We start from the raw sequence: 15,434 nt of genomic DNA, 5'->3' as shown, positions 1-15,434 counted from the left end.
AGCCTGCGATGACGCAATGGGTGGAGGTGGGACAGGCAGTGGATGGCATGTAGTGACAGAAGTAGCCAGGGAACGGGCATGGCATCCGAGGGGAGAATGCCTGCATTAGGTCCCAGGAATGACTGACACAGACTCAGGAGCCTGGGCAGGAACAGAGACATCTGTACCTTTGAAGCTTTTGGTAATTATTTAACAACACTGCAATTATCCAGTATTCCACTTCACCCATTGGGATGAGGTGTGTGAGAGGTTGAATCATTGTAGAGGAAATTTTAGGCTTCTCAGACTCCTCTGTTGGGATCTAAGGGGTAGAAATGATGCTGTCCTAGTTGTGGAAGTTGCAGTCCCTCCTTGGGTATTAGAAACTGGTGTCCATAGTTGGCAAGATGTTCACATCTTGAAATCTAAAGAGAGATCCTAGAGTGAAAATATCAAGTCAATGAAGTCTCCAAACCTAACTACAGTTGGTCCTCTGTATCCATGAGTTCCACATTCTTCGGTTCTACCAACTGCTGACGGAAAATATTAAAAAAATACAAACAAAAACCAATAGTCTAATAATTATTGATATGACATTTATCTTGTATTAGATATAAGTAATTTAGAGATGATTTAAAGGATATGGGAGGATACGCATAGTTTTTTGCAAATACTATGCCATTTTATACAAGGGACTTGAGCATCCTTAGATTTTGGTATCCAAGGGAGTTCTGGAATCAATCTCCCAGAAAGGACTATATTTTTAATTCAAAGCTTGTTGTCATTTGTGTTTTTCTTTATTGCGCTGGGCCAGAATCAATTGCTTCTGTGACATTCCCGTGGCACCACCACACATCCTATATAGAGAATGGGCTTCAATGTCTCATATAGTTTGGATATTTGTCCCTGCCCAAATCTCATGCTGAATGGTAATCCCCATTGCTCGGGGTGAGGCCTGGTGCAAGGTGCTTGGATGGGGAGTCCTCATGGCTTGGTTCTATCTTCTTGACAGTGAGTTCTTGCAAGATCTAGTCATTTAAAACTTTGTGGCAAAACCCCGTCTCTATTAAAAATACAAAAATTATCCGGGCACGGTGGCACATGCCTGTAATCCTAGCTACTTGGGAGACTGAGGCAGGAGAATCGCTTGAACCTGGGAGGTGGAGGTTGCAGTGAGCCGACATCGTGCCACTGCACTCCAGCCTGGGTGACAAAGTGAAACTGTTTCAAAAAAAAAAAAAAAGCATGTGGCAACTCCCTGCCCACTCTCTCTCTCTCTTGCTCCTGCTTTTGCCGTGTGATGTGCCTTCTTCTCCTTCACCTTCCTCCATGATTGGAAGTTTCCTGAGGCCTCCCTGGAAGTCAAGCAAATGCCAGGGCCGTGCTGCCTGTATAGCCTGCAGAACCATGAGCCAGTTAAACCTCTTTTATTTATAAATTACACAGTCTCAGGTATTCCTTTATAGTAATGCAAGAATGGCCTAATACAATGTCAGAGAAAGGATTTTTGGTTATATACCTGCTTATAAAGCCTATAGCACCCTGAAACTGTTGGAAATTGCATTCCAAAGTGTTTTTAAGAGTATAAGAACATTTTCATATCTATTATTCCTTTTCAAAATATCCCTGTGGTATAATATAAAACATATTTGTCTTTGACCCAGTTCCTATCACAGAGCACCTAAAACCCCTGGAATTTCTGGGGTGTCAGGAGTGTTTTTTTTTTGTTACTTGGAATGAGTCCCTTTGGATTACACCAGAGTTTATGCTAATTAGGTGACTTAGGGTGGGGCTGGCCACCAGAAAGACCACATAGCTAGAGGCCTGGAGCTTTCAGCTGGGAAGCAGGAGGGTGGGGGGCTGGAGGTAAAGTTCTATGGAAACTCTTAAACCACAAGATTAGATGAGCTTCCAGGTTGCTGACCATGGGGCTGAGGGGCACTGCTGGGAGGGTGGCACCTAGAGAGTGCACAGAAGCTCTGCCTCTCTCCCCCAGTACCTTGCCCTGTCCATCTCTTCATCTGGCTGTTTATCTGTAACCTCTGTAAGAAACTGGTAAAGTAAGTGTTTCCCTGAGTTCTGTGAGCTGTCTTAGCAAATTATTTGAACACAAAGAGGGAGTTGTGAGAACCCCAATTTACAGCTAGTGGGTCATAATATAGGTGACAACCTATGACTTGGTATTGGCATCTGAAGTGGGGGCAGTTCTGTGGGGCTGAGTCCTTTACCTGTGTGATCTGACACTGTCCCAGTAGAAAGGGTTGGAATCAAATTGAATTACAGGATGCCCAGTTCGTGTCTGCTGGAGAATTGCTTGGTGTGTGGGGAACTGCCTCACATGGGAGTGTGTGGGGTCACAGAAGTGTGTTAAGTGTGAGAGTAGAGTGAAAAAAGTTTGTTTTTTTCTTTTTTTGAGACAGAGTTTAGCTTTTGTTGCCCAGGCTGGAGTGCAGTGGTGCGATCTCAACTCACTGCAACCTCTGCCTCTTGGGTTCAAGCGATTCTCATGCCTCAGCCTCCTGAGTAGCTGGGATTACAGATGTGTGCCACCATGCCCTATGCTAATTTTTTGCATTTTCAGTAGAGACAGGGTATCACCACGTTGGCCAGGCTGGTCTTGAACTCCTGACCTTAGGTGATCCACCTGCTTCAGCCTCCCAAAGTGCTGGGATTACAGGCATGAGCCACTGCTCCCAGTCAAAAGTTTGTTTTTTTTTCTTTGCAATCCCATTAAGACATTTTTCATCCCCATTGACAAGGGCCAGCTGTGTATTTGGAAATTCACAATATTAGGGGGTCTAAATTTGGATGCAGTAGTCTTTGAATTCTTTCTAAAATAGCATTCTCACGCTGCAGGAGGAAAGTGATGATTATACAACTGAGTGAGCCGGTGTCAGAGGTCTGGAATGCAGCTTACCAACTCCATGTTGAAAGATCTTAACAGCTCTTTCTCACCTGCCAGTTAATTTTCCCTAAAAATACTTGCTTCTTTTATAAGAGATGCGCAGCCACTTTTATGGAATGGTTTGGTAATACCCAGGCTTTAAGTCAAGCTAAGTTTTGGGGGCAGAATGTTTTGAGAAAGCCTTGTAAATGTGGGTGGCGCCTACATCTTGGCGGTCAGGCCAGTGTTTTGGAGTCTCATGCAGTGTCTGCAGACTACATTGTTCCCTCATCAGCTTTGACGGTGCCATCCCATTGATCTCATTAGTGAACATGACAACTGTCTCTGTGGTGGCCCCCTTTTTTTCTTATGGGTGGTCATATTTGGAGGGGGCAAAACTGAGTGACTAGACTCTGATCAGAGAAAATTCTGTTATTAACTAGGCTGCTTTATAGTCAAACACTCATAATTTCAAATGAGTTCCTCTGTTTATGTTTCATTTCTCTGGAAAGTGACTGAGAACATCAAGACTAATCGTAGCTATAAAATGCAGCTGAGCGCGCCAGAAGGGCCTGTGCTATAGTTAGTTGTTTTGACCTTGAAAATGAGATTTGGGAGGAAAATGATATGGTAGCATTGTAAGGACAAAGCACTAAGTAGCTCAGGAGCTAGGAGGTTTGGGTTCCAGTCCTGGCTCTGCTCTGAACCTATTTACCTCGGACAAGGTATCAGATTCTGCTAGGCCTATGCTCTTTGCTCTGCAAATCATAAATACTAATTTAATAAGCTAAGGCTGATTTAATGCCTATAATGTAAGGGTATGGTTCCAAGCACTGTACATATGTTAGTTCATTTAATCTTTGTCTTAAGATGTTTAACTGAATTCCAGTTGCAAAGTCTCCTTTGCCCTGGGAGGTTACATATTCATAGATTTGGGGATGAGGATGTGGACATCTTGTGGAAGGGTGGTCAATATTTTGTTGGCTATAACCGTGATACTTTACTAGTCAAGAGGTTGTAAACTGACGCCTGGTGCACTGGATTTGACTCTATCAGTTCTCTTTGGCATGCCCAGAGGTTACACTTTTTTCTCTTTTTTGAGACAGAGTCTTGCCCTGTCGCCCATGCTGGAGAGCAGTGGCACAATCTCAGCTCACTGCAACCTCCACCTCCCAGGTTCAAGCAATTTCCTGCCTCAGCTTCCCGAGTAGCTGGGATTACAGGTGCATGCCACCAAGCACAGCTAATTTTTGTATTTTTAGTAGACATGGGGTTTCGCCACGTTGGCCAGGCTAGTCTCAAACTCCTGACCTCAGGTGATCCACCCACCTCGGCCTCCCAAAGTGCTGAGATTACAGGCATGAGCCACTGAGCCCAGCTGGTTACACTTTTTTTGAACCTGAATGCCTTTAGACAGAGTGTGTGTGATCTTATTAGCCCACTCCCCAGGCCTCACTTAGATAATACAGGTGAGCACGCTCACATCTGTCCTGCTTTTTTTTTTTTTTTTTCAGATAATTCCTGGACCCCGATGGCTTCTGAGTTTGAGATCGCTGGCTGAGATCATCAAATGATAAGAATTCCAATTTTTGTTTTCCTAAGTCTTTCATCTGCTAATCTACCCAACATGAGCCAGGGGCCATGTAGAGGGCCAGGCACGTTCTTAAGGGGCTCACAGCCTAGGGGTGCGCATCTGTGATTACAATGTGCAAGGTAAAACTGGATCAACAGTTTCCAAGGACTGGCATGTAATAAAATATCCTCAAAACAATAAGCAAGTTGGGCATGACTTAGACTTTCACTGCCCATGTAGAAGGCACTGTACATTCTTGCAGCATCTCAGTTGGCCATCAAGAGGTGAGTCAGAAAGAAACCATTCAGCAGCCATGTGGAAGTGGGGCTCACTGGGCACAAGGCAAAACTGTGAAGGAGATAAAAGTGTCTGTGGTTCTGCATTGACTGTATTCCGTGGAGTCCTCCCCTCTCGAGTTCCTAGAATTATGTTATCACTCTTGCTCTGTCTCATTCCTGTCAAGGCTTGTTTTAGAAATGGGTGCCAGAGACTCAGTTACATTCAAATGTAAACCCGTTCATTCATTTAGCAAGTCACTTGTTAGTGCCAGTGCTGTGTAAGGTTCTACATTAGGTACCAGAGTACAGTGATGAGCAAAACCAGTCCCTGCCCTTCTGGAACAGAGAAGATTGGAAGAGGATGGGGGGGTAGCCATTAATCAAACAGTCACAGAAATGAGTGCAAAATGTAGCTGGAGTAAGAGATTCCATGGTGAGGCACTTGGTGCAGGGATCTCTGGATCTGACCAAATCGGGAGGTCAGGAAAGGCTTCCAGGAGGAAGTGACCTGTGCCCAGAGCTCAGGGATGGAAGAAGGTGCTCCTTCTGGGCAGAGAGTAAGGAGAGAAGGTTGGTGGGAAGGAGGGCAGGGGCCAGATGCTGTGGGTATGATTTGGATCTGTGTCCCTGCCCAAATCACATGTTGAATTTTAGTCCCCAGTGTTGGAGGTGGAGCCTGGTGGGACGTGATTGGATCATGGGGGTAGTTTTTCATGAATGGTTTAGTCCCAACCCCTTGGTGCTGTTCTAGTGAGAGTGAGTGCATTCTCGTGAGATCTGGTTGTTTAAAAGTGCGTAGCACCCTTCCCTCTTGCTCCTGCTCCTCCAGTGTAAGACACCTTGCTTTCCCTTTGTTTTCCACCATGACTGGAAGTTTCCTGAGGCCTCACCAGAAGCAGATGCCAGCATCATGCTTCCTGAGCAGCCTGCAGAACTGTGAGCCAATTAAACCTCTTTTCTTTATAAACCACCCAGTCTCAGGTATTTCTTCATAGCAGTGCGGGAGTGGCCTAATACAGCTGCTTGCTTCTAGGACTTTGGTATTCTTTTTCTAGGAACAATGCGAGGCCACTGAAGAGTTTCAGTTTTAGGGTATGAGAGGGGAAGAGCAAATGAAATGATCAGACTTACAGTGGAAAAAGATCATGCTGGTTGTTATAGGAGAAGGGATTGGGGGAGGCAAGAGGAAACCTGAGGAGAGGCTTTGGGAGGCTTGGCACACCTGGTAAGAAATGGTGGAGGCTTGGGCGAGGCTGTGGCGGTGATGTGCAAGCTCTCAGGAAGTCATGTAGCCACAGCATACATGAATGGACAGGAAGAAGCAGGTGTACAGGATATCTCCTTAGGTCTTCTAACTCATGCAACTAGATGAATGGGAATGCTGTTCACTGAGGCAGGGACACTGCAAGAGAACCAGGGTGTTTGTGAAGGAAGAGTGGAAGAAAACCACGAACTTGAGTTCGGATCTGTTACGTTAGAATGCTCCTGAGACATATGAATGAAGCTGTCATGTAGGCAGCAGGATATGTTCAGCTCAATGGAGAGGAGAGGACTAGGCCAGTGATAGAAATCTGAGACTAGTCTGCAATATAGACAATATTTGAAGCCATGAGTATGGAGAGAGGAGAGAATGGGAAGAGGAGAGGGCTTAGGATGGAACTTTGCAGAATTCCAGTATTTAATGCATGGACTAAGGAGGATGACCCTGCCATGGATTCTGGGGAGGGGCAGTTCTTGGAGGTAGGATGAGGACTAAAATGTCATATCGTGGAAGCAACGTAATGGGAAAGAGAATACAGTAACTAATGCTAAGGCTTTCTGAAGTGGAGTCGAAGGTTGCAAGAGGATCGCACTCACACCTGCTGAACGTCAAACCAGGGGATGTTCCAATGGACTGGGTCAAACAACTGAAGTCAGCATCTGCTGGCCTTCAACACCTCTGCTGAGAGTACTCTCATTAACTAACCAATCACAACGGCTTTGTGATTTAGGATTTCTGCCTGGCCAATGAACTACTTCCGAAGATAACTTTTTATGACCATCCTCTATTTTAAAAATTCTCTCCTGCAGCCTGCCTTATGGGGCACTCTTCAGGGCTGCCCTGATCCGGTGTACCCCAGCTGCCATTTTTGTTTCCCAAATAAGTGCTATTTGCTTTGACCTGCGTGTCAATCTTTTCGTTAACAGTCAGATGATAGGTATGGCCCACAAAGAGTGCTGAGAGCTGCCGTAAGGTTAGATGAGGCCTGAAAAAAATGCCCACTGGGTTTAGCACCATGGAGGCTGTTACTGACAAGACCTAGAGCCCCTTCAGTGGTGTGGCAGGAAGAGAAGCCAGATTGGAGAGGGCTGAGGACAGGGGTGGAAAAATGGATGCACCGAAGGTGGAGGACTTAGCCACGAAGCCTGGCTTTGAAGGGGGTGAGAGAAGTAGAAGTGAAGGAGGCTGTGGTGGAATTTTATTTTATTTATTTATTTATTTTTCAGAGATGGGGCCTCACTCTGGTAACCCAAGCTGAAGTGCAGTGGCACCACCTTGGCTCACTGCAGCCTCAACCTCTCGGACTCAAGTAATCCTCTCACCTCAGCCTCCTGAGCAGCTGGGACTATAGGCATGCACCACCATACCTAGCTAATTTTTAATTTTTGGTAGAGACGAGGTCTTTCTATGTTGCCCAGGCCAGTCTCAAACTCCTGGGTTCAAGCTGTCCTCCTCCCTTGGCCTCCCAAAGTGCTGGGCTTACTGTTAGAAGCTCCCACACCTGGCCAAATTGTATTGTATTTTTTTTCTCAGACGAGGGCTCACTCTGGCCCAGGCTGGAGTGCAGTGGCGCAATCTTGGCTCACTGCAACCTCTGCCTCTCAGGTTCAAGTGATTCTCCTGCCTCAGCCTCCCGAGTAGCTGGGATTACAGGCACGTGCCACCACACCAGCTGATTTTTGTATTTTTAGTAGAGATGGGGTTTCACCATGTTGGCCAGGCTGGTCTCGAACTCCTGACCTCAGGTGATCTGCCCACCCTCAACCTCCCAAAGTGCTGGGATTATAGGTGTGAGCCACCACACCTGGCCCAAATTTTATTTTTTTAATGGAAGAAAATGGGCCATGTTTAATGGAAATAATCCAGATTAGATGGTGGGGGGTGGAGGGAGAAGCTGAATATATAAAAAGGGAGAGGCCCAGTTGATAGTGCATGAGTCTTGAGAAGGTGGGAGGGCTTGGGATCCAAGGGATGGAGGCGGCATTATTTTTGAGTAGAAGAGGAACAGCTCTTTACTGGGACAGCGGGGAAGCAGGACAGAGTGGGTTGCATGTAGATTTGCAATGTTCCATATTGGAATTATAGAGGAGTTCCCAATTGATAGCTTTTGCTTATTCTTTCAAGTTGAGATATACTGAAGATGACTTATTTTAGTTTAAAATTTTACCTTTCATTGGGAGATTTGTCTTTGAACAGAGACAAATTCACAGACCCAAAGCATAAAGCTCCAGCTTTGGAATTCTAGTCATCAAAATTTTCGGTGGACACCCAGGGCATCTTGCCATCTTCACCAAGCAAAGCAGCCATCTATCTGCTCGGCTCATTTTATGATCGATGTACCTGGTGCATCTATTAAGTATTGGTTAACATAGAAAGCTGAGCAGCAGAGCACGATGACGTGGTCACCTGTGTGAATCATCCCAAGGAGCTGCTAACTCCCAGAATCAAAGCCAAGATGCCTTCTGAATATACTGTATCTCCTTTGCTCCCACCTTGCCAGTAGATTTAACTAGTTGTATCTGATTAAAACTAACATTAAATTAAAAAAATTCCTGACTATATATCTAAATGTGATCACTTTGCTAGGTGTCAAAGGCAATAATTTTTGGAGATAAATTTTTACATATAATGAATCATCCAAAATTAAATGTTTAATGTACTTTCAAGAGATCTTAAGTAGCTTTGCTACTATATATGTGACCCTGGTTTATAAAATATGTCTGAGTGGCAAAATGGTTTCCATGCCTCAAATGGTTTTTTCTTTACCATGGACTATGGCTAAATGATTCTCCATTTACAGTGAACTGAAAAAATCTCTGGGTTCCTGTTTAAATGCCACATGCCATCAACTGCCATATGTGAGCCTTCTATTTTCTTTAAAAATTGAAGAATGGATCTTCCTTTTTTTCAGTCTGAACAATGCTGTCTCTACTGGTGACCATAAGAAATAATGAAATAAATTGAAGTTTTCTTTTTTGCATAGAAAGACTGAAAAAAACCAATAAAAGCCCAAAATAAAGGACACTTCAGTTTTGACCTTGGGAAAAGAAGACTGGTAGAGAATGTAGTGGCAAGATGCTTTAAATGTATGCAGAGCAGGCAGCACTGTCTTTGCACATTACAGCATCTCCCTAGAGAAGTGACAAAACCCTTGTAGGTTTGGTTGGTCTGACTTGTTGAGGCCAACAGAGATCAGTTCTGCTGTACAGAGCTAATGGGCTTTCTGCCGGTTCCAGAACACCAAGGTCACAGCTTTCATTAGCATTTACAACTGCTTATTGTTTTGAGGGCCTTGATTTTAAAGTCTGGATCTCTGAAACTGTATCTGCATTTCAGGACAAAGGAAAAACAGAATTAACTTGGGTTTTCTGCAACTCAGCACCAGAGAAAGGTAACTGCATTTTCAGACAGAAGGAAAGAGGAAATGCAAAAGTCCTCATAGAGAATGACAGGAAATAAGATCCTCTCTCCAAAAGTAGGATGAGATGGGGTTTTCTAACAGGTATCCTAGAAGGAAGACTGAACAAGTGTAGATGGGCTTGGTGGGATCAGGGGAAAGGGAGAAGCGCTGAATTCTATCCCCTCTACATCCTTTGGAAACTTCCTCCTGAGAACCTATGAGTTCCATGAGGATTGGGGCATTTCTCTCTGGCCTTGGTTATTACTATATCCCCAGTTCCTAAGAGAGCATAGAGAGCATAATAGATGCTCATTTAGTAACTATTTAACCCAGATCCCACCAGTTCAGATGCCACACATGCTCCTTGGATGATTCCATCAACACTCATGACTTCCAGTAGCATCAGTATGCTGATGATTCCAAAATCTAAATCTCCAGTCATATTTTTGAGTTCCTGGCCACCTTTCTAACTGCTGTCTTGTACTCCTATGGGCCATCAGACTTAAAGGGTCCCAGATAAATTAATTCATCTTCTTCCCCCACACATCTTCCCCTCCAAGTGGTCTTGCATGGAGTCCCAGTGAGATGTCCAGGCCATGAAACTGGGAATCATCCTGTCTGAACTTCACTCTTGATGGCCAATCAACCACCAAGAGTCTTATATCCAAACCATCTCTGATTCCATCTCCCACCACCTTGGGAAAGCAGTCCATCAGCATCTCTCCCAGTTGCTGCCAGCCTATCCCACTCTGGTCCTCCTCCAGCCTATACAGAATGATCTTCCTAAGGGACTGATTTGATCACACCACTCTGTGCTTGAAAAGTAAGTATGCCTTTACAGTGCTCACAGGGCAGAGTCAAAACACTCAATGTTCTGAAAGATTCTTCACGATCTGGCTACCTGCCTGTCAAGAATCTGCCCATTCTGTCCTTCACCCAGAATGATCTCTTCTTGGTTCCTTCCAGATTTGCATGCCCTTCCTCATAGCCTTACCATTCTTTTCCTTCCTCTTTGTCTGGCTAACTGACAATAATCCCTAACATTATACCTGAAAGCTTCAGTATCACTTCCTCTGTCTGCTAATCTCTTGGTTTAGGTGTCCTACAGTGTGGAACAATATTCCTGCATGTTCCATACCCCAGTGCTTGTTTTACTTTCTTTTATTGCCTGTCCTATTCACCAGACAACAAGGCTTATGCTCTGTGAGGCCAGGGCCACCTCTGCCTCACTCACAACCAGGGATAGCTTCCTGTGCATAGAAGCTGAACAGGTGCACAGAACACCCTCCTACTCCACCCCTGCACAGAAGGGCTTCGTGCTTGGGGTTTAATGCTCTGTTGCCATTTCGAACTTTTCAATATTTTTTGATCTTTTCAACAAGGAACCTCTAATTTGTTCACCATGACATCTGCAGAGCCTGGCACAGAGTCTGGTAACTGGAGATGCTTAATGTTTGTGAAATAATTAAATGGATGCTACTTAGTGACTTTCCCTTACCTTTAACCTTTACCTCTTTCTTGGTTCTTTCCTTAGGGCAAACAACTGTATTGTCCATTAGAAATAAAACTCATTAAAACAACAACAAACGAACAAAGCTGTCCTCCTACGCCAGCCTCTTCCTCCAGCTCACCCCTCTCACCTGTCTGCTTTTGGCTGCCAGACCTCTCGAAAGGGTGGTCCAGGCTCGAGGCCTCAATAACCCTCCAGTCTGGCTTCTGTTCACACAGCTCTACTGTGCTGGTTCTCAGCAGGGGTGATTTTGCCTCCTAGGATGCATTTGGTAATGTCTGAAGTTATTTTTGGTTGTTGCGATTGAGAGGGTGCTATTGGCATCCAGTAGATAGAGGCCAGGGTGCTAAACATCTTCCAATGCATGGGACAGCCCCCACCGCAAAGATCATTCAGTCCAAAGCATCAACAGTGCTTAGGTTGAGAAGCCCTGCTCTATTGAATCAATTCTTGATAAGGTCATCGATGATTTAATTGTCTAATCCAGTGGCCTTTTAGAGCCCTTGTTTTACTAAACCTTTCTCTATTATATGATACCTTTGACTAATAGTCTCATATTTTTCTCTTAATATTTCCTAGTTCCTGCTACTTAGCAGATCTCAGGTGTGATAAAAGCCCAGGGGTGCCCTATCCTTCCGAGTGGCTTTGGGCAGTATGATGCATGCCAGTCACCAGCTTGGGTCAGCCTGCTGTTTAACAAGTGGGAGATCTTGAATGAGATGGCATTCCTCTCTAAGCCTCAGCTTGTTCATCTCTGTGTGATGGAACAAAGAGAATACTTTAACTGCCAGTCCTGGTCAAAATTCCTAGTATTTTAGTGCTAAGAAAAGGGGCAGAGGAGAAGTTGGGAGGCGGGGAGGACATAGCTTGGTTGTTTTACTCCTCTGCTAACAGCCTTGCACCGCCTGACATTGCACTAAGAATAATGCTAGAATTCACTCCACACCACACCCTCGCCACTATGCCTCATTTACCTTCACTCCCTTATTCATAGTAGGACAACACAGTAGCACATTCACGGTTTAGGGAAGCTGAGATGCCTCCTCTGATTCTACCAGGCAGAGGTAGTAGTTCTGTCTATGGAGTTCCCCATTTTGACGATGGCCTTATCCATTACATTGATGATACCTGCGTACATGAAGATCTTCTCAGTTGGACGATGAATGCTCCAAAACCACCAATTACATCTTATTTATCTCTGTGTCCTTAGTGCTTAGTACAGCAGCTGGCACATAATAAGGGCTCATTTGATTTTTTATGTTAAACAAATGAATAATCTCTTACCCCTCGTGGTGTGCCCATGGGATGAATGAGAATGCTGGTTATATGAGAAGGCATTCCTGCCACAGAAGAGAGGCTGCTGGGAGGGCTGAACAGCAGTTTTGCTTTTATTCCTCAGTACTATGCCCTTTTCTCTCTGCAAACTGAGCAGAACAACTCATAATACCATTAATCCGCACGGCCAGCTCTTCCCAGTCATTTCTGTCAATGATTTTCAAATTTCTGTCATTCCCCTCAAGCTAAGAACAGTTAGCCTGGCTAGAGGAGAGAGCACAGAGAGGGGAAGATGAACTGGGGCCCTGAGGCCCACATCCTGGCCTGCCTGCACCACTCATCAGAAGGTCCCTTGAGCACATGACATCCCCTTACCCCTCCATGCCCAATTTCACTATATGACAAATGGTCATAATGACATCTAGCCCACCTGCTGTGTAGGACTGTCAGGAGGATCAAAGGAGAATTAGATGTGAAAGTCCCTTTTAAAAATAAGTACAAAGCATGAAATACTATTTTTGGTAACTTGAAAAAAAATCCCTTACCTGAAATAGATAAACAGGTTACGCTTAAAAGAATATTTTTGGCTTTATTCTCTGGAGGCTATGACCCCAGTGCAATGGCCTGTGGCTAAGATGAGATACTGTGAGATAATAACCCAAAAAAGTACTGTAATATTGCTGGTCATGTTGAGTGGAAATCACTTTTGGAGTAATGATGGGACTGTGTGTATTACTAGGCATCAAATCCATTAAAAAACAAAACAGTAAGACGGTTGAGAGCCTGCACGGTGAACATTTTCAGTATTATTAGGATTATTGGACATAAACCCCATGTCAGGATGATTGCACTTTGAAAGAGTATCTGAGTTGTTATAACAGAAATTAAGGTAGTTAATAATAACAGAAATTAAGACAGTCGTTTCAACAAGGCTATTTTTACAAGAAGAATCCATCAAAATGAGTGCCAAAACATTGTGATGCCAAAAAGCTAGGAAGTACAGAATAAAAGACAAATGTCCAGTGCTCCACCACTTTAAAGTGACTCAGGAGATTTGGTCACCTTTAGCTTAACTCCTCCAACCATCCCTGTGTGTATTATGTGCCAGAAATTGGGCTAGGCTTTCAGTTAGAGCTATATATAAAAACAACATCAGCAAGAATGACCATGCACAGATGATTTAAAAAGCTCTGCCATCAAATATAGACCATGTTTTATCTTTTGCTATTAGCTTCTCCTCACACCTTAAAAACTAAAATTTAGCCTTTGCTTTTCCCTGCTCCTTTCCAATAAAGAGCTCTACTAGGTACCTTTGGCAAAAAACTAACCTTCTTTCTAGGAGCACAAAGTATTTTGTAAATAACCCTCTGTCAGAGCCTTCAACAAGCTTAACATGATCTGATCAAGGGAAAAGACTGAGATTGAGGCAAAACTGGTGCAGGGCCACCACTGCTAATCATCACACTTCACTAGACTAGTGGGAACAAAAACCACACTGAACTTAGAACTGCAAGCCCATTGCTGGTCCTCTTCCTACAGCATTTTGTCTCTTTTCCTGATCTCTGCTGTTTCCCATGGTTTCTATGTTAGTAGTTCTCAATCCCATAGCACCTTAGAATAACCTGTGTTACCTTAAACCTGGGCCACATTCTTAAGCAATTGAAACAGAATGTATGAAAGTAGAGCTTAAGCACTGGTTTTTTTTTTTTTCTTTTAAGATGGTGTCTCTCTCTGTTGCCCAGGCTAGAGTGCAGTGGCACGATCTCAGCTCACTACAACCTCCGCCTCCCAGGTTCAAGCAATCCTCTTGCCTCCCCTAGAAGCTGGAATTACAGGCATGCACCACCATGCCCAGCTAATTTTTGTATTTTTAGTAGAGATGGGTTTTTGCCGTGTTGGCCCGGCTGGTCTCGAACTCCTGACCTCAGGTGATCCATCCGCCTCGGCCTCCCAAAGTGCTAGGATTACAGGCACGAGCCACTGCTCCCGGCCTGTTTTTTTTTTTTTTTTTTTTAAGCCTCCCAGGTAATTCAAACCTGCACTGAGGACTGTGAAGAATCCCAGGTCAGTGCTTCTCACAGTGTGGTCCCCAGCATCGGCATCACCTGGGTGCTCTTTAATCTGTAAACCACTGGGCTCTGGAGCTATTGAATCAGAAGGTCTGAGAGTGGGGCACAGCCATCTGTGCTGTTTTTACAAGCTCTCTCCAGGAGATGCACGTGCATGCTAAAGTTTGAGAACAACAGCTCCAGATGCTATCATAAAAGGTTGAAGGAGGCTGCTTCAATAGGTGGGTGGACATGTAAGCAGGTAAGGTTAGAGAGATGTGAAGATTTGGAGACAGCCTGCATATGACTCTACTGAAAAGACGGAGATCACTGAGCAATAAGGAAAGAAATAGCATGCGCAAAGTGTCAGCCTCCATCTACAAGGGAAAAAGTGAGATTTGTGTTCTATCCTGTGGAAATAAGAAGATCCCAGAGGAGTCAAGAGCTATGATTTAGACCAATGGGTTTAACCTTTATTTATTTTATTTCCATTTTACTTAATTCAATATGATTTAAGATATATCTGTTGAACCTTTTCCAGATAAGGTGCTGGATGGGTAGGAATTAGAAAGATGATTATGAGGTATAATAAAGCTCTATGAAGTTAGGGATTGATATGGTTTGGATCTGTGTCCCCACCCAAATCTCATGTTCAATTGTAACACCCAGTGTTGGAGGTGCAGCCTGGTGGGAGGTGACTGGATCATGGGGGTGGTTTCTCATGAATGGCTTAGGACCATTCGCTTGGTGCTGTTCTTCTGATAGTGAATGAGTTCTCATGAGATCTGGTTGTTGAAAAGTGTGTGGTACCTCCTCCTCTCTCTCTTGCTCCTGCCCCTGCCAGGTAAGATGCTTCACTCCCCCTTTGTTCTCTGCCATGACTGGCAGCTTCCTGAGGACTCCCCAGAAGCAGAAGCTGCTATGCTTCCTGTACCGCCTGCAGAACCAGGAACCAATTCAATCTCTTTTCTTTAAAAATTACCCAGTCTCAGGTATTTCTTTGTAAGCAGTTCAAGAAAAGACTAATACAGAAATTTGAAACTGAAGAGTAGGGTATTGCTACAAAGATACCTGGATATGTGGAATTGACTTTGGAGCTGGGTAATGGTCAGAGATTGGAAGAGTGTGTAGGGCTCAGAAGAAGAGAGGAAGATGAGGGAACATTTGGAACTTCCTAGAGACTGGTTGAATGGCTGTGACCAAAATGCTCATAGTGATATGGACAG

At 44.3% G+C, this 15,434-nt stretch overlaps 2 protein-coding genes across 15 annotated transcripts in view; one reads left to right on the top strand and one right to left on the bottom strand.

Moving 5' to 3' along the window:
• Positions 1-7,191, top strand: part of LOC100580823 (TBC1 domain family member 7) — a 65,101-nt gene extending 57,910 nt beyond the window's left edge. Inside the window, exon 9 of the mRNA XM_030817311.1 lies at positions 4,378-7,191. The gene's annotated coding sequence lies outside the window, so the exon portion shown is untranslated. The remainder of the gene's footprint in view (positions 1-4,377) is intronic.
• PHACTR1 (phosphatase and actin regulator 1) overlaps positions 1-15,434 on the bottom strand; it is a 581,376-nt gene that overhangs the window by 17,816 nt on the left and 548,126 nt on the right. The window lies entirely within an intron of this gene.

This window comes from Nomascus leucogenys, chromosome 8 (genome assembly GCF_006542625.1).
Source record: "Nomascus leucogenys isolate Asia chromosome 8, Asia_NLE_v1, whole genome shotgun sequence".
Lineage (NCBI taxonomy): Eukaryota > Metazoa > Chordata > Mammalia > Primates > Hylobatidae > Nomascus > Nomascus leucogenys.
This window is presented reverse-complemented; position numbering and strand designations above follow the sequence as displayed.